Source organism: Chenopodium album, chromosome 13, assembly GCF_948465745.1.
Source record: "Chenopodium album chromosome 13, dcCheAlbu1.1, whole genome shotgun sequence".
NCBI classification, from domain to species: Eukaryota; Viridiplantae; Streptophyta; class Magnoliopsida; order Caryophyllales; family Amaranthaceae; genus Chenopodium; species Chenopodium album.
In genome coordinates, this window is record NC_137846.1 from 34,451,503 (window position 1) to 34,472,197 (window position 20,695).

A 20,695-nucleotide genomic window follows, 5' to 3' on the forward strand; every position below is an offset into this window, starting at 1 on the left:
AAAAGGAAGGTTGGATTGACATGCTCATCATCTTTTTAGAAATATTAGTTAACCTTAGTACACTCCTTAAAATGATCAATATAATGGTATTTGTTGATCATTTAGATTACAATAGAGATCTTTATGTTTTTTTTTTTTTTTTTTTTTTTATGATGATTCTCATATTGCTCATATTTAAAGGATAATTACTATTTGTTTAAAAAGAATGATTGCCTCCGAACGTAAAATCCAAGAAATAAGTAAATCATTTTCTCGGTCTTATCATTCATCACTGATCAAATTTAGATGGATGTTTATTGGATCCTCTAGGGCAAAGATCAAAATTCCATGTTGCATGAATTTGAAGAACAAAGACAATTATTCTTGAAAGACATAATCTATGGATTTCGGATGCAAAAACATTAGGTGATTTATACTGAGTTTGCGGAAAGACAAATTCCTTTGGCTTTTTCTTCTTGACACCATTACCACCACCACCCCTATATAAAAGGGGGTGGTTTTAATTCATTTCCACACCATTTCCTTCTTCTTTCAATCTTTTCAATTCTTACTTCTTCTTTCCTTATCTTTCCTTAATAAAAAAAAAAAGAAAAGAAAATGAATGCAATGCATCAAAAACTCAATGAGATTAGTGGAACTAGAAAGCTTCAACTAAAAGGGGTGGTAGAAAATATTTCTCCACCTCGCCTTTCCCCTTATACCATTGTCTTTACCAGAAGCATCACTCCTCTTCTAGCTATTCAGCCTCGGTATGATATGATTCATGCTGCCGTTGAATTTTGGGATGAAGAACGCCATGTTTTCTGCTTTGGAGAGACGGAATGACTCCTCTTCTAGATCAAGTGGAGGGTTTATTAGGTCTTCATAAACAAGGCCGTGTGATTACTCCTGCTGACCCGAGGGCAACTGATGCAGTCATAAGGGATTTAGTAGGTATACTATTGAATATGGAAGGTAATTATCACCTACTCGATATTTTAATATTAGAGAACTTCCTTGAAACTTTCTCTTTATCTCACTGGGGATTTCCCAACAACGAAAATTTCCAAAAGTGCCAAGAAAGAGCTTACATCCTTTTATTTCTTGGCCTTGTCTTACTCAAGGAATCATTATTTTCCTATCATGTTCGTTGCCTTTCTTTGTTGCCACAAATTGAGTCAGGGAACCGGTTAGGGCCTCTTATCCTAGGGGAACTTATGATGGGGCTTGACCATCTGAAACAAAACCCAGGGGGTTTTGTCAAAGGGTGTCCAATTGTGCTTCAACTCTGGTTATGTGGGAAATTCAAGCTGGCTAGACCACCTATTCGAATTTCTTACCAAACCCGACATATTCGGGAGAGAGGTTCCCCTATATTCCGTCAATGTTGCAACCATGGTGCATGGACAGACCTCTTTGCCAAAGATGATGTGGAATGGATCATTCCGTTTCTTAGATTAACATAGATTCCATAACAATAAGCACTAGCAGGTGCAGTGGTGTTCAACTTCCAAGATTGTGTCGCGTCACTTTCTATCTTTCTTGGAGATGCTTGAGACAAGGCCAGCTCCAACGACTCCTTGAACTCCATGAGCTCCCAGTTGTACCTTGTACCACCTATGAAATTGGTAATGTGGAAGCTCTTAGGGCATCATCTCGTGTATGGCAATTTGGACGAATGCTCCTAGCATTTCCAGTTCTTCAAGATGATGTTCCAACTTACACATCATGGTTGTTGGAGGACCTCGAGGAAGATGTTTGAATAAATCCTTACAAGGGTTCTCTTATTATATTTTAATTCCTGTACTTGTATTTTTCTTGTGTGTGTTTTTAATTCCAAAGAAGAAACCATATCGGAAGGCATTGGTGTTTGTATGGTGTATGTGGTTGTTACTTTCATGGTAAAAAAAATTGTAATCTCCCCAAAAAGCAAGGGAGTTTGTGTTATGTTTGAATAAAAGAAAAGTTTGTTCGTTTGTTGTAATCATATTTTGTTAGATATCGACTTGATCATGATCTTTTAATAATAATGAATATTTCTACATGACTCTAAGGCATGTAATGTAAACACGAATGAGATCTAAACTCTAACATGATACACATATGCCTATCCAATACTTAGTAGGAGATTCAAGTTTTTTTTTTTTTTTTTTTTTTTTTTTTTTTTTTTTTTTGCGAATTTCGCAACTATAACATTGTATAGCATAATACTTCTTTAACTGATCAAGGTTGGTGAAATGAACAAACTCATTTCCATCGAGATCCATCAATTTCACTGCTCCTGCAGGTGTAAGATGTTTGACCAGAAATGGACCGGACCAGTTTGGCTTGAACTTTCCAGGTGGATCATGAATTGGTGCTCGATTTTCTTTAACTACCAAATCCCCTTTTTGAATATTCCTTTCCCTGACCTTTTTATTAAAAGCCCGAGCGATGCATCTTTAATAAAGTTGAATGTTGTGAAGGGCTTGTAACCTTCGTTCACTTGCTAAAGAAAGTTCATCATATCGTTCTTTAAACCATTGTTCTTCAGATATCTCACTTTCATTCATCACGCAAAGCGATTAAAACTCTGTTTCGATTGGAAGAAGTGGATCCATTCCATACACCAAAGAATACGGAGTAGTCCCTGTTGGTGTTCGAATGGCAATTCTATACCCCCAAAGTGCATAGGGAAGTTTATCAAGCCATTCTCTAACCTTATTTGTCATCTTAGCGATTATCGTCTTGATGGTTTTGTTAGCTGCTTCAACAGCTCCATTGGTTTGAGGACGATATGGTGATGATTGATTTTGTACTTCTCAAGTGTTTATTTGAGATGGCCTTTAAATTGTGAACCATTGTTGGAGATAATTTCAAAAGGCACCCCATACCGACATATATTGTTATTGATCACAAATTTTGAAACTTGTTTTGCCCCTAGTTTTGAATATGATGATGTCTCCACCCATTTCGAAAAATAGTCAACAGCAACCAAAATATATTTATGTCCATTCAAATTTTGGGGTGTATTTGTCCAATGATGTCTATGCCCCAACTAGAAAAGGGTCATGGCGAAATAAAATTATTCAGGCTAACATGTGGCATATGATTAAGATTTGCAAATAGCTGACATTTTTTGCATGTTCGTACGAAATGGATGCAATCACTTTCCAAAGTGGTCCAGTAATACGCTGCTCGAAGAATCTTCCGAGCAAGCAGCCTTTCATTCATATGAGGCCCACATTCTCCTCCATGTACTTCTTCCATGATCCTCTATGTCTGTTCCCCATCGATGCATAATTGTAAGTTTCCATCAAAACTTTTATTATACAACAAACCTTTTAATATCGTGAAATGAGAAGCTAGCCTTCGAATAGCCAACTGATCCTTCTTGTGACTTCTTTCATGATTTTTCCATTGATTAGCTACTGCTTAACATCAGTATACCAAGCATCCTCATTATCTTCTTCGGTTAATAAAGCAATCGTTGGCTCACAATTAACCACTGGAATTTCTTTTTCTACAATCGTTACCGATTGTACCTTTACATCATCATCCCAAGTCAAATTTACCGCAAGATTTGCCAAAGCATCGGTGAAAATATTTTGTTCTCAGGGGAGATGCTTGAACTCTATTTCTTCAAAGTAAGGAATAAATTGCTGAAGATACTCCGTGTACATTTGCCACCTTTCATCCCGAACTTTCCAGGCTCCAATAGTCTGGGAAATTATGAGATAAGAATCACCGTATACCGTGAGGTTTTTTGCACCAGTTGCCAATGCTGCTTTGATTCCATAGATGCAAGCTTCATATTCAGCCGTGTTATTCATTGTTGGGAAACTAAGCTTCACAGCAAATGGAATATGTACTCCATAAGGATCATTTAATAATACTCCTGCACCATTGCCTCTCCTATTAAAGGCCCCGTCAAAGTACATCTTCCATTTTGACGTACTAAGACAGAAAATATGTTCATCTGGAAATCATCATCAAATTCATCAACCTGATATAGACCCATCAGCCAAAGCCTCAGATATAGCCCTTCCTTTGAGAGACTTTTGATTCACACACTGAATGTCAAAATGATCTGGGCCATTTATGGCACCTTTAGGCTATGTTTTCTTTATATTTCTATGCTCCTTTGTAGTCGTTTATGTCGTGTTTTTAGAGAATAATGTTCGATTCCCGTGTTTTTGTGTTAGTTTAGAGAAATGCATGCTTTTAATGGTTTTCTTATCATTTTATTCATTTCTCGGCTATTTCTCTTGCTTCTCCGTTTCTTTGTCTTGTTTTGTAGGTACGTCGTGGGCTATATGCATGGGAATTGAAAATAGCACCCACTAGGATCAATATGCACTTTTCGGAATTGAATTTGAGTTTGAAACGAAGGATTGCAAAGTATCAAATAGGACCTTTGTGCATTGTTTTAGTCATATCTCAAGTTCTACAGATCGGATTAGGGTGATTCAAGTTGGGTTGGAAACTAGACTTGAAGAGCTTTCCAATGATAGGTTGCACGCCTTCATACAATTCTTAGATCGGAAGTTACAGCCTTCTGAAGTTGGTCCAGGAAAACTGCCGCGGGCGCGGGCTACAGTACCCGCGGGCGCGGGGTTGCTGCTGCTCCAAAACTGCCGTATTTGGGCAGTAAGCACCCGCGGTTGTCCCGAGGGCTCCCCGAGGGCGCGGGCCTTGGCCCCGTGGGCGCGGCTATCGGGGTGTCCGTTCCCCTCCGCAGGCGCGGCCGATTTCTCTGGGGGCGCGGGTTTCCGGGTCTTTTACGATTTTAAGCTTCTTTTCTCCTTTTGTTTATATAGTTTTTGGTTTCCTTTATTCTTCATTCATGTAATTCTTTAGTTTTAGAATAGTTTTCTCTCTCTTAGGTTGAGAGCTTCTCTCTCTAGATTAGGCTAGTTTAGGAGTAGTTTTAGAGAGAGAAAGTGAAGAATTTCAATGGTGATTGAGAGATTGAAGATGCAAGTGTGACAATTGTGTTGGAGATCTTCCTAATTATCAATGAGCATTTCTAAACTCTATCTCATTCAATTGCTTTGTTTAATTTGATGTTTGTTTGGTTTGATTTTGATATTTGATGTTTGATTAGAGTAATTGTTCTTGATATTTTGTTGATTCTTGTTCTCTATAGTTGATAGTAGATTTGATGATGATGTTTCTTGAGTAGTTTACTTGCTAGGGTGTGGGTAAACATGTGTGGTTGATGGATTGAGGTTGATTTGGGAATTTGAGTAGTTCTTGTGTTGTGATTAAATTGATTCATAGAGGTTTGCAAGTTGCATAAGTTTGATTGGAGTAGCTAACCATGATTGCTAGCATTGATTGCATGATTGAATTGATTGACATGACCACTTGATATCGGTTTGATCATAATTAGTTGAGTATTTGATTATGTTTCTTCATATTGTTTAGCACTAGAGAAATCTATGTTAGAGAGTGTGAGGATGATTAGTTGAATGCCCCTAATTGCTCCTACTATTTGTCTTTGCATTGCTTGAATTGCTTGACTCCCTAATTAGCTTGATTATCATGAATGCATGTTGATCCCCACTCCCTAGTGTTTCATTTGTTTGGTTCTTGATTTAGGAAGTAGAATAATGTTACCTTTCACTTTAGACTTCGACCTAGCTTAGGCGTTAATTAGAAATACTTGAACATAACCGTTTCTAGTGGTTCGACCCTTGACTTACCTCTATACTTGTATTTAGGTAGTTGAGTGATTATAAATTTGTTTGACCGTAGGGAGGATTAGTTCAACGACATAGTTTTCCCCACGTCACAAAATTCTGACAATATCGCATGCCATCTTGCTATTCTTTCACTCAAGATTGGCTTCTCAAAAATGTACTTGATTGGATCTAATCTCGAAACTAGATAAGTAGTATGTGCTTGCAAATAATGTCGAAGCTTCTTCGTTGCGTAAATAAGGGCAATGCAAGCTCTTTCCAAAGGAGTGTATCCAATTTCATACTCAAGGAACTTTTTGATGATGTAGTAGATAGCTATTTCCCTCCTTGTACCCTCTTAATATTGTGCCAAAAGAGCTCCCATAGCCGTTTCCGTGATAGTAAGATATAATATCAAGGGCTGCCCCGGTTTTGGTGGCATTAAAACTGGAGGGTTGGAGAGGTATTCTTTCATTGAATCGAATGAAGGTTGACATTCGTCATTCAATTTTGTAGGAACATTCTTCTTAAGTAGCTTGAATATAGGTTCACACCGGGTTGTCAATTGAGATATAAACCTACTAATATATTGGATTCTACCAAGGAATCCCTGAATCTCCTTTTATGTTCTTGGCAGAGGAAGCTCTTGTATGGCTTTGACCTTGTCAGAGTCGACTTTAATTCCTTCTTGACTCACAATGAAGCCTAGAAGCTTCCCCGAAGTTACTCCAAACACACATTTTTGAGGATTCAGCCTTAGATTGTACTTTCTAATTCTATCAAAGAATGACTTTAGAGAATTAATGTGTGTCTCACAATCATGACTTTTGACAATCATGTCATCAACATAGACCTCTACAATATCATGGATGAGATCATGCAACATCGTCTTTGTAGTCCGTTGATAGGTGGCCCCCGCATTCTTTAATCCGAAGGGCATTTCTCTATAACAAAAGGTTCCCCATGCGGTAATAAAAGAAGTTTTCAACATATCCTTCTCTGACATGAGTATTTGATTGTATCCTGAAAATTCGTCCATGAATGAGAACATTGCGTGTCCGGCAGTGTTATCAACCAGAACATCAATGTGGGGCAATGGAAAATAGTCCTTTGCTGATGCTGAATTTAAATCCCTAAAATCAATGCACACTCTGACCCTTCATGTTTTTTGGGCACTACTACCACATTCGCAAGCCATTCCGGATGCTTGATTGGTTGAAGTTGGCATCAAGTTGCTTTTGAATTTATTCTTTAACTTTGAGACTAAATTTTGGTTTCATTCTACGAAACTTTTGTTGTTTTGGCTTGCTATCGGGGTAGAGTGGTATACGATGTTCAACAATATTACGATCGACACCGGGCATATCAGCATAAGACCATGCAAATACATCAACATATTCTTTAAGTAAAATAATGAATGCATTTTGTTCATCAAGAGAAAGGGAAGATCCTATCTTGACTTCTTTTACATCATTTTCCATACCTATGTTTACATTTATAGACTCTTCCATGGGTGTCATGCATGACTTAGGTTCATGGAAAAATCTTTATTAGAAAATGCATCATGACCAAGATCAATTTCATGTGTACAAATACGTTTACAAATAACTTTTTCGATATCGGGCAATGTATGGATAGATGATTGGCTGGATGATGAGCTATCGGTTTCATATCCGTCCGAGGTAGAGGATTGAAAATTTCAGGGAAAGGAAAGAATTGTTCTTGAGTTTTAGCTCGGATATTGCTATTTCTTTCAACTATTGTTTCTATTGGAGTGATAAGAGTAGTGGGATCGAATCGGACTTCATAATCAGAAATTGGTGAAAACAAACGTCTTAGAACTCCTTGCTTTAAATGGTCAGCCCAGTCAACATCTTCCTCAAATACCGGTTTCTTATCAAACCATTTCTTAATAAATTCCTCATTCCTTGCCTCTGCAAAGAAAATTTCTAACCAAGGAAGGATTTGTTCTTTGTCCAGGTTATACCAAGGTTCGGAAAACTCGTAAAATGGCTTAGTGTCGTTTTGTAACATAAATTGCCCATACAACATGAGAGACTTCCCCTTCAATACATTAGAACTAATTTTATCATCAAAACCCAAGCCATGAAGATTTCGCTTGTCAATTATTGGAATTGGGTGCCTCATGCCTTCACCATCCCGACCTAAACCAGTTCCTGGCACATAACCCATTTTCAACATCAATTGAAATCCTCTATACTACAAATATTCCTTGTGTGTTGGACAAGCTATTGGTTCTTGTCTTATAAAAACCTAAAGCCTGAAATAAGGCCCTTCACTCAAACTTCTTCTCTCTCGAAAATCTCAAGTGTTATCTTATGAGATTTTCTTACTTTGCTCAAATTTGAATAATGGATCCTAATGCCTCACGCGTCAGAGATTTCATTCACTTCTTCTCTGACACTTCGCACTCTACTCTTCGAGAATGAAGAGAAAGGGAACGTAACGAGATTCTTGGTTCAACACGACCAAACGATCATCCATCTCAATTTTCTAGAGAGAAACTTTCTCTCCCTTATGATCAAAATTCTCTAGCTATCCCCCCTTCAGTTCCTTTAGTGAAACATCCACTAGTGACCGGTCCACCTCAAGTATTCGAAGTAAGAAGCTCCCCATAGTCACTCTTCTTATTTGTGGCAGATACAATGGTACTAGCCATGTCTCTGTCTCTACTCTTCCCTATAGACTTGGTTTACCCTATCATAGCTACTATAAGTCAACAAAACCTCCCTTTCACTAGCAAACTCGTAGAGAGTCTAAACTTATCCTCACAATTCCCTTTTAACCTCCCCACGCACTCATCTCTTAGGTTATTGTTTTAGGATGCTCGTGGGTACTGTACAAGTCAAATACTAAGTAACATCTCCATTTCACTTAAAACTTATCTTCCTACTTGTTTTTTCTTGCTCATCTTTGATTCGTCAATCGGGAAGGAAGTCTTTGAGAGTCTAGGCATGACAATGTCTTGTACTCTTTCAGGACATAATTCTCTCCCATCAACATTATTCTTATGGAGTGATTCGTGTTTCTTTTCTCTCACTCGATTGACTGAGGGGTCAATATTCATATCGGTTTATAATACTCCTCGTAATGTTTATTCTGGAACTTCCTCACGCCAGGGGAAAGGTCCATCTCAAAGCTTCGTCAATCAACCTTGGTTGGGCATGTCAGATTTCATAACCTATAATCATTTAACAATGATGATGGGTGGTCCTTCCAACTATCAAGAGTCTGAGGAGAGTTTCATTCAAAAACTTCCTCCATGTAAGACATATTATATATCTCATCTCTCCGAGACTTTATAGACAATAGGTCAAAGGAGTCTTTTTATAATAATAGACAGATTAACTAGGGCATTGTCAAATAATTCTTGGTTACGTGAAAATCCTCATACTCTATCTTTATCTGCTTTATCAGACGGCTCAGATGGATGTAGGGGTGGTTATACATTGCGAGAATCAGGGGATTATTGGAAGTTCGATTTTAGTTCTAGGCTTAAAGGGCCTAGTTTTTCCTTTTTCTCACTATGTTTATTGCAAAATGGGTTGCAAAAGGCTCGCTCTCTAGAAGTGAGACAATTAGAAGTAATGATGGATGTCAATCGCTTCATCTCATCCCTGGCTATACTAGATGTCTACCCAGCAAACGTTGAGCAAAATTCATGTGACTATCTACTCCTAATGCGCTCTCGTGGTTGGGAAGTTAGTACTCGACACTCCACTCAAGACATTCTTCGAGGAGCCCCACTCATTGTCGACCATTGTCAAGGGTTTACTTGGGGTCAAACAGAGATGTTTGAAGCTCCACCATCTGTTGAGATTCAATTAGAGGGTCTTTTTGACCTTAGTATTATGGTTGTTTTTTTTAGTTTATTATTATGGTTATATCACTATATAAGTATGAATTAATGTTCTTTTCCGCCTATTTTCCACCTCATGAACGAATGTGAAAAGTAAAAAAAAAAATAAATAAATAAAGCTTGCAGCAATATAACAAACTGTTAATGGCCGAGCCCAAAGGCTGCCTACGAATTCCTGAGTGTGAAAATGTGCTGAGTGTAACGTGATTCGAGAAATCAGGCCAATAGTAGTTCGACATAAAAACAAGATATTTTTTATTTTTTGCGACTGCACTCAAAGTGAGCTGCCTACGTACCCTGTTACAAGATTTTTTTTTCATTCATTTTTCATTTTTCCATGTTTTTCAGGGATCAAGTGCTCTTAGTTCACAAAAAAAAAAAAAAAAAAAAATTACAACAAACTTCACTGAAAATGTAACGACTACTACTACTATGCATCTACTTCCCCAGTCAAAAGTCGCTTCTCCCATGTAGCTTTCCGTTTGGCAACATATAGGGGGTTATCTTCTTTATCCAAAATTCATGATGCCCACGCTTTACACACTACCACGCATGACTCCGTTGTAAAAGGATCGATGTTGTTGAGAAAGATGTAAGGTTCCATGGTTTCTCGTAGAGATGCCACTTTGTTTGCAGATGTTTCAACCCCTTCACAAGGAACTGCTATGTCTTCGTCATAAAGCTAATTAAACCTCCTTCGGATATCATCAGCCTTTGCTTTGTTCGGTATCCAGTTCGGCTTGTCCCGTTCATTTTCCGGAATAGGAAAATATATTGTTCTTTTTGCAAATGGCGGGCGCCTTATTACAACCACCTCATCATTTTCTATGCCATGATATGCCGTTTTTATGGTGTTTATCCAACCGCCATATTGAGATGAACTTTCACCTCCATAGGCTTCCCTACTATAGTCACCACATATAGTAATGATGCCCCAAGATTCTCTCATCTTTAGCTTCTGGTATAAGTTAGATGAGACTGCTTTACACCCGTGCAGCTAAGGTCTTTTTAGTACCAAGTTGCATGAGAGTCGAAAATCCACTACCATAAACTCTATGTTGAACAGAACATTCTCATGTACCAAAGGTAAGACTATAGACCCCGTCACTTCCCTTGACAATTGGTCAAAACCTCTGAGAAAAATGGAGCGGTAAGTGATATGTAAATCATTGTACCCCATCTCGTACAAGTATTCTTGGGAATAGAGATTAACGTCAGATCCGATGTCAACCAATATGTGATTAATATAACTTGAACCGTGTCAGAGAGTGATATGCAGTGGTTCATTATGATAGTGATCAAGGGGTAAATCGCTATCTGTAAAGGTGAGCCCTGGATCAAGATCGTGATATTAGATGTTTGTACCGTTTCGTGAGGAACAGTGAAAAGCGTTTAAGGTTTTGAATACATTTTGAGAATACATTGATTCATGGATAGACACATAATATAGTAATTCGGGGCCAGTTTGATGAGAATGGGGGACAACGTTTTCTTGGCGAGAGGCCTTGGATTGTTCAATAGTGGAAACCTTTGGGTGCGGGTTTTTATCATTTGGAGATTCAGGCCGTAAGGTTAAAATTTTATTGCCATCATGGAAGGTTAAAGATTCATGAAGCTGTGCTGGCGTCATTTGGGATTGAACTAACATGAGGGGATGAAATTGGTAAATCCAGGGTTGACCAAGTTTGATATCATAGGGAACTGGTATATCACAAATTATGAAACTTGTGGTGAAACTTACACCTTTGTATTTAACAATAGCATCAATTTTACCACATACATTTTCATATAAATCGTTGTTACGAAAATCATCTATTGTTACAGGTCTAAGTTCTTCCTCCTCGAATTCCCACTCAACAAATGTATGGTACGAGCACATATTAATGGAAGACTCTTCATCAATGTGAACGTGATGATACTTGATGTTATGACATATCATTGCATGATCCACTGAGTCATTTATAAAACCCTTTCTAATCAAATCGTCTTTGACCTTGTGAGAATCAAGTTTGAACATTTCCCTCAAATCTCTAAAAGGGGTTGAGGCATTTATGATTGTTCTTTTGAGATAATCACTAAACACCTCACGATACATTGAGAAATTTGATAGCAAGTCCCATAATGATCTTTCATAGTTCTTCTTCTTCGGTCTTGAAGTCAAACCTTCCCCAAAACTCACCATATTTCACACTGTGGTTGCCATGTTCAGTAAGACTGCATCCCCATGAATTGTTATCACACCGTTTGGGGTTGAAAACCTGACTTTTGATGAACTGCAGAGGCAATTGCCCCTATATGTTGTAACCATGATTTTCCCAAGGTAAAGGTGAGGTTTTCCGGATCCTCAATTACTTGAAACTCGGCATTAAAAACCCAGTCATGATATCCTAGTGACAAAGTGATTTCTCCAATTGCCTGCGATCGCTTGTTCTAACCATCCTCTTTGAGGGTCTTAAAGGAGCGTCTTCACACCCTAATTTCTCGAGAATGGTTTTGCTACAAAGTTGAATGCAGACTCACTATCTACCAAAATTCCCGAGACTTCGTAACAATCCGATACCAAAATAATGGACAAAGGCCGATCATTACTGTAATCATTCGGCAAATTTGCATTTGTAAACCTCAAAGTAGGTAGAGTCCACAATCTTGGAATTGGAATTTTCCCATCATCAATCAATTGTTTGACGGCATGTCTTAGATCACTACAAACATTTGTATTGTGCCCATAGTCATGACAATAGTTGCAATATTTTCCCATGTCATCCCCTGGAGACGGCATAGTGTAGTTATTATGCTTTGACTTGATGAGGAAACCTTGCAACTTCAGCCGATGATATATAACACTTAGTGATTCACACCTCCTAGAGTAAATTTGGCGGATGTAACCCCAACGGCCTCCTCCACTACACATTAGTGCTCCTGTATTCATATCTTGGTCTCTAAACAATGAGTGAACTGCAATTTTGATTGACAAGAACTTCGTTGAGGAAAAAAAAAAAAAAGCCTTCAAGGTATTGAGGGGGTATAAGACTCTCCTTTGAAAAGAACATTAACTCATATATTAACTTATCAATAGTGATTAAACCATACTTTAAGGTAAATGATTTTATTGAAGGATTTTAAAATGCACCATATATGGTGTTTGTTAGTCTTGGAAAATTAAACCCTCTTGAGATCTTATGAGGAAAGGTCTAAGGCTAACTCTCGGTTTATTATTGGGTCCATAAATAATCTTCCTAAAAAAATGGTTTCACTTTTAAAAAGAAAAAAAAAATGAGTTTTAGGTAAAAATAAAAACAAAGAAAAACCCTTATGACAACATGAATGAATCATTAACACAAATGACCGCAAAGACTCTATGTATGTATTGATGCACATGTTTCTTAATCTAATGGCCAATCCATTTTGAGGAAATTATTAACTAAGTGGCCTCGTATCACTTCCAACTGTGAACACCGAGGGTGGACGTTCCTAACAGAGCCGATTGCAATAGCGCACGGATGTAGGTTTACGCCCTTAATTCATTAATTTTGTTGTCTAAATCCGACCTTACCAATAGGCAGAGGTGTTCGCCTAAAAAAGAAAAAGAAAAGAATGCTCATACTCATGACAATTGATGGATGACTATACACACAACATGCTTATAAGAACACTTAAACCATTTAACAACACAATTTCAGGTTTAAATCACTAAACACTTTTTTTTAAAAAGAATTCCCTAATGGAGTCGCTAGACTGTGGTACCTGGTTTTTAGTGGAAAAATTAGTCTTAAGAGGTTCCACATAAGTGTCTGTAAGACTTTTAATTAAAAAATTTACCCGAATAAGGATGGATTGTAAAACTGTCAATTTTTAAGAAATAATACTAAAAACTAACTGCTAACTCCATAAAAAGAAAATTTTAAGGCATAGTCTTGGGTTCGGGATTTAGGTTAAGAGAATCGAATGTTTGGAGCTCGTCTTCTCTTCCGTTCTAAAGAATGGGCTCTTACTAATGCGTTGTTTAAAGTCAAGTTTTAAGGCATGTTAGTCACATAAAATGATATAATAATTAATATAAGGTAGGTTTGAGCACCAATGTTCCACTACGTACCGATCATAGTTGGATTTTGAATTCACTCACGGATCAAAACTTTCGTAGTTCGGACAAATGTCGTGTTTTAAATAACCATTTCCATTGGATTTTTAATTTGGGTAGTTGACATAAACATCATTTTTATAAGTGGGATTATAGTGATCTTTGACAAATTCACTCATAAAAGTAAAATGAACCACCTTGGTTGAGGAAAATCACCCCGATTAGTGATTGCCAAAAATGTCTTTTGAACAAGATAATTTAACAAATGCGTCCCAATTGACGACTTTTTAGTGGATCAAGGTATTTTTTGGAGTGAAACTGTAAGGGTTCACTATGTAATCACTTTGGGTTTAAAATCACTCAAGGGTAATTTTTGTAAGGTTTTAAGGTTTATGTGTTTAGGCTTAAAGGAATCGGCCAAATAAAACACGACACCTGTCGAGGCCTTACTTCCAAATACAAGGGAACAATAAACTATTTAATCATATCTGATTGTCAATTAATCCATCGGGTGATTATAATAAGATATGAGCTTATTTTTATGGAGATAGATAATTGTTACAATCTTATACAACTAAATAATTAATCTTCACCTCATGTTTGGAAATGAGGCCATAACCTTATATCAACTATCATTAATTATTAAAAACAAATTATTCATTCTTGTGTTATGAAAAGGGTTTGAGATAAAAAAAAGTTCATAAAATTATAAAAGTTTTTAATTCTAAAATCGTCTTAAAATAAAGTTAAACTTTCTTAAAATATCATTTATTTCTGGAGTCGTCTTAATATAAGGTTAAGTTTCCTCAAAAACAAACATTTAAGAACAAAAATTAAAGTTTATTGAAACTCTTATTTCTAAAGTCATCTCTAGATTAAAGTTCCTTAAAACTCTTTTATTTCGAAAGTCATCTTTAGATTAAAGTTCCTTAAAACCCTTTTATTTCGAAAGTCATCTTTAGATTAAATTAAGACATTCTAATAATTAAAGTTCCATAAGTTAAAATAACATACTATAGCGTAATATAGGTTTCATACCATTAATTTCTTAAAAAACTAATTAATTCAATTTTTTAAAAGAAGGTAATTAAGAAAAACATGCCTTTTCTCGTTTTAGATATCTTGAGCAAAACAAATCATTAAAAATCATAAAAAAAAAATCAAAAAAAGTTATTGTAAGATATGGTTGGAAAGCTCTTGAAAAATTATATCACTTACGATAAAGAAATGGATCTGTTTCTGGACGTAAGGGTTGTTTCATAGGCCATCTTTGGGACGTGGTAAGTTACTCCTTATCCTTGAACATCTTTTACATAAACTCTTACTTTCTTTGGTCTTTAAGCCCACTTTAAGAAGGAAATTATTCTTAAAATATATCTTAGACAAACACATGAATGTATCAACCCTCCATATTTTTGATGCATTAGAAAAAAAAAATGAAGTGCAAAATGCAACTAACTCCCCCTCTTTTATAACCTATCACCTCACCAGTAGGTTTGGCTTTCTAATTTGGAGTAATGAAATATTTAGGGCTAATTTAGCACCTAATATCGTCATTACTTCTATTGGCAACATCACATGGAAACAAACACATTAGTTAGCCTAATAATAATAATTAAGGAAATTAAGAAAGGAATAAAGATAATACCTTGAGCTAGATGTAGCTATTTTTTGAACAACCCTTTTTGCTTATTAAGGATGATAACTCCTTAATTAAAGTGAAATAAGAGAGACTAAGAGATATTTTTTGGAATTTTTGATATATTAAAAGAAATTAGTGCAAAATAAAGCTAATGAACTTTTTTTTTATTAAGGAAAATAAACTTGAAAAATAAAGCTAAATCTTGAGAGATAAGCTTTTTTTTTTTTTTTTTTTTGGTTTTAATATAGACTAGGAACACTTAAGCAATTAAATTAATTATTTTTAACAAGGATAATAAAGAAAAATAATACTTGAACTTGAAATATTTTTTTATGTTTTTTTTTTATATAGGATTTAGAGATAATAACAATACTTAATAAAAGTAAAATAACAACTTAACTAGATGATGCTTTTTATAAGCTGATAACTTAAAAAAAAAAAAAAAAAAAAAAAAAAAAAAAAAAAAAAAAAAAACCTAAATCAGAGAGGTTTTAAGTAAAACAAAAGATTAAAGGAGAAATTTTTAGAGAAAAGTTTTAGAGAGAGAATTAGTATGATTTTTTTTGGTGTCATGAAAATGAGAAAATTAAGGGGGTATTTATAGGAAAATAAAGGGGTTAATTTTGTAAATGAAATAAAATAAATAAAAGGTAATTCAAGGAGTTAAATGGTAAATATCAAGATTTTTTGGTAATAATGAAGATCTTGATATTAAATTCTTTTGTTTTTTATGTAACAAACTAATTAATCAGTTTTACTATACTTAAACTAATAAAATAAAGAAAACCGTAACTAAAACATACTCTAATATGATGTAAAAAAAAATTCTAAAATGCCACGGCATTACAAAAAGAAGGATGTATATAACTAACTCATGTCAAAACTCAAAAATACTTACGTGGTATACGTATGACAGAGTACCTAAACCTACAAAGTGATTATTATACTCACCAAGGTACTAAAACAACACTTATAAAATAAATAACTCACTAAGATGCCAGCTCTGAAAGTTACTCAAAGACATAAGGTTACAATACTCTTTCTGCTTGTGACTGAATGGTTTTTTAAGACCATTCACTCGCAGCATGGCCTACATCCGGTCAAAAGGAAAAGGCTGTTAGTACACAGTCGGAAAAGGAAAATTTTTGGAAAATAACTTAAAAAGATTACCTCTGCCAAATTTGCAAGGATAGCATCAAATTTCAGGAAGCCGACTCCTTTAATAGAGTCGCGCTATTTAGCAGATACAGCAGCGAGCATATTCTTGGCGATCCGCTTCACATCCGGTGCCTGGGGAGCATCTGCACAATCAACACTTGGTGAGAAGCTGGCATAGATCCGGCCAACAGACCGGCTGGCTTCAAAGCTGGTTGGAGAATGTCCATAAGTCTTAACCCTGCAAGGGTAAGGCAAAGGATTAAAGGCGGAGGTACCTGGGATAACAACCAGCTCTTGGGCTTGCTTGTCTTTCCGCCAGTGGGACAGACCGCCTGGAGAGCCGGTAGCCCCAGTCGGAGGTTTGTCCCTGGTGGATTTGGACTCCGCCGCCTGTTTTAGAGCAGCCATGGCAGCCGACAATTTGCCGCCTATAGAAGGATGGGACTCGGATTGGCTTGTAGACGGTTTGTGAGCAACCGTCTTCCTCCTTTTGGTTGGCGTCGGATCCTCATCCGGAGCTGGCTGCTTTGGGGGCTTTTGCCAAAGGGTTGGTAGCACAGGCGGCTTCACCGACCCTTCTTGAAAAAAAAAAAAATTATTGGTACAGGCCCGGCTCCAAATCCTTCCACTTGTCCTCCAATCCTTCCACTTGTTCTCTTTCCCTAGAGTCATCATGTAACCTTTGTTACATGATAAAGTAAACCATCCTGCATGCGGCTACAAACCCTAATATGTTAACCTAGGAATTGGGTGCTAACTGCCACACCCCCAGGCGGTACCCGTCCAGAATCCTTTCAACAGCCGGATCTAGTGGGAACCTAAGGCCCGCCTATATTGTGGCCGCATAACACCCAAAGCATGAATCTCCATAGCTTTGGTCAAGCGACCAGACGACTGCGTCGTCAAGGTAGGGGCGTTTATTTTGTAGCCGGCTCCCATTACATAGGTTTCCCGCATGATTCTTTGGGTGGATGCGGATATGTGGGTAAAGCATGGGGTGTATCTTTCTTGGAGAGAAGAGGAAGTTTCTTCCTGGCCTCGCTCCACAGAGGCGACTTCCTCTTCAGATGCCTCTTCAACATTCTCAGGCGGCCCCTCTTCGCTTCTGGGATCGCCTGTATTAGCATTTGACTGAGATGAGCCCTCTTTGGAGCCGGATGTCTCCTCTCTCTCGAGTCACTCTCTGATTCACCCAAGATAGAGTCATCCAGCGTCGTTGGGACGCGTGATGGATAGTAGGAGACTTCACTCCTAGGCACCTTGATAGGACTCTCGTCCTCTTCATCACTAGGTGGCCGAGCTGTCCTTTTTGTCCTAGCCATAGTGTCCTGCCAAACATAGACGGATTCGTTGGCAAGTGCAGATCAGGACATGCGGCACCCCTAGTTCTAGATTCAGCCGTCCCAGGTGATCGGCTGACAGTTATCCTAGGCCGTGCCGTGTGTGTTTGTGATACCATTTATAAGGAAACAAACACAGGCGGAAAAAAGCTAGATGAAAAGAGCGAGAAAAGAGCAGGCGGTTACCTTGGAAAGGTACTGCTGAAAGTCGTTCGAATCGTCTGAGTCAAGCGGCAGGCTAAAACGTTCTCTTAAGAAAAAGTCAAAGATTCTCTCAAGAATTTTTCGTAAATAAGCGAAAATAGGAGGGGCAAATGTTTATTTATACAGGGTGAATCCAGGGGCAACCCTGTAAATTACCCAGATGGGTGAATAGTAAAAATAATTACCCAATGCATGTGTGACAAGTGTCACAGCTGCCCCGTGGCAAGCTACATCACATCTATAAGGGGCAAATGTTTTGGGTAAAAATACACAGGACACATGGCCCTATCAGAAGCCGACACGTGTCAGCTTTCGGGAGGCCCAAATGGACCTCTCCTTTTATGACACGTGTCAGCTTGATAAATGGGATAAAGATTACCATTCTGGCCCAAATCACGAAAAAGCCGTATTACGGCGCAGCCCACCAAATTAGGTCAGAATGACCTAATAAGGGCACTTTACCCCAATGACCCGATAAATAGGGAGATTTCCCCCATTTGTGGGGCATATACATTTTTTACAATATTCCTGACATTCTCTTACATCATAGAAATCACCCGATCTCGAAATTCGAGAAGATCTCACTTTTACCTTTTTCCGCACTTTCTATTCTCTCCTGCACATTCTAACTTTATCGTCGGAGGCGGAGCTCCAACCACCCGGAGCTTTCGTTATTTTGCAGGACAAGCGCTACCAGACCAGTTTTCGAGTCGTAACTCTCCCGATGGACAAAAACACTCAAAACACTTATATATAAAAATAAAAATTAACCTATGCCCTTATTAGACAGTACATATAAATTTACCAAAAAACATCTAACCATACGAAAAAATCTCATACGCACGACCATTACAAACAATGACCCTTACTAAAAAAGTATAAAATAAGGAAAATCATACAAAGTCATACAACATAAAAATTGACGTGGTCATAGTAAAAATATACTATGTAAAAAAAATCATACAACAAAAAAAGTCAACATGATTAAGAGTAAAAAAATTATTAAGTTATGAAGTCATACGACATAAAGTTAACGAAGTCAAAAGTAAAATATACTCCCTTAAACGAACGACTTTTTTTTTTTTTAAAAAAAATGAACTCTTATCTTATCTTACTCTACTAAACACAAATTTATATGTATCATTGTCGTAAAAAAAAAGATACAAAACTAGATCAAAACAATAGGAAAACGAATAAAACAGAGGTCTAAATTCACGTACGTCGGCAACATAAACAAACGTAAATATGAAAATACTTATTTGAATAGTGTCAAATAGTGTCTGAATAGTGTCAAATAGTGTTTGAATAGTGTCAAATAATATTTTGAATAGTAATATGCAGTATGTGATGCGTATGAAATCCAGCTGTCCCAATTACCGACAGATAATTTTTCATACAATTGGTCCAAATTGAAATTTATTGGATACAATATTAATCGTGGGAGATAAAAAAAAAAGGTAACATTATTTCACTATTGATAATTGTTTATCAAAATTGACGAAAGGATACAAAAATTAGATCGAAATAAGTAAGTCTTAAAAATAAATAAGATAAAAAAAAAGGAAAAGTAAAATGGAAAAAAACAAAAGCAAAAAAACGAAACAACAAAAAAGAAACAAAATGTCAGAACCAATAACTTCTTTTCACCAAAGATAACAAAATTTAAATGATCAGGCGTAGGCGCAAGATCCGATTTTTGCGCTGATTTCACTATTCCCATATACTTATTATTATTATTCTACGCGTTGTATTCATACATCCCACAAGTATTTTTCTTTTACTCTCGTCCATACAATACTTAACTATCCTTAGATAAATATCGATGTGTTTGATCCGAAGTCGTACTTATCGGATCAAGTACTAACTGCGAGACAAAAAGACAATGTTATTTTAGTCTGCGGTAAAAACAAGTGTAAAATAAAAAGGAGCTCCCTTTAATACTAAGACATGTAATACTTTTTTAGGTGTGACAAACTTTATTGCAGAAAAAAGAATGTTTGTCTTTTCCCTAACTTGGTTGGGCACGAGTCTTTGGACTATTGGGCTTTTTATACGTAAGTGGACCAAATAATGGAGTATTGCACAAATCGTAAAAATCACTAGATAAAATAAAAAAGTACTCTAATAATATAAGTGAACATACCAATATAATTATTATAATTTAAAGGGTTAAACAATACTTGTTTTAAAAAAAAAATGTATCCCCTAGCAAGACAAAAATATTGTATTTTATACTATACGATTGTTATACGTATATAAAAAAAATATGGTATAAAATACCCACTTTTACTATAAAAAGAAGATTACCATTATCAAAATCTTAATTCACCACTTATTTTTTATCTTCTTCTATCTCCCCCCTTACCCGAAAAAACCAAACAAAACCACCATTAATTTCGGCAACCATGTTTCAAGACAACCAGGAAGATCAGCCGGTCTTCTCTTTCGAGGAAGACATGAGGATGATACAGGTGTACTTTATGTACTTTGTGGGGTTAGTGGTCCTCCTAATGGTTGCATTAATTTACTTGCTAATCCACAAGTGAAGCCCGAAATCACTTCGGAGTAGCAGGGTAAAAATACATGTGGTGTTATCTGTATTTCAAAGTTTTATAATTTAATAGTTTAGAAGTACAAATTGTAACATGTATTTTGGAAATTATGAAACAAAATCATTATTATTACTCGGTTTTTTTTTTTTGTTTTTAAAAAAAAATGCTATTAAGTTATAAAAAATATTTTAGCATATAC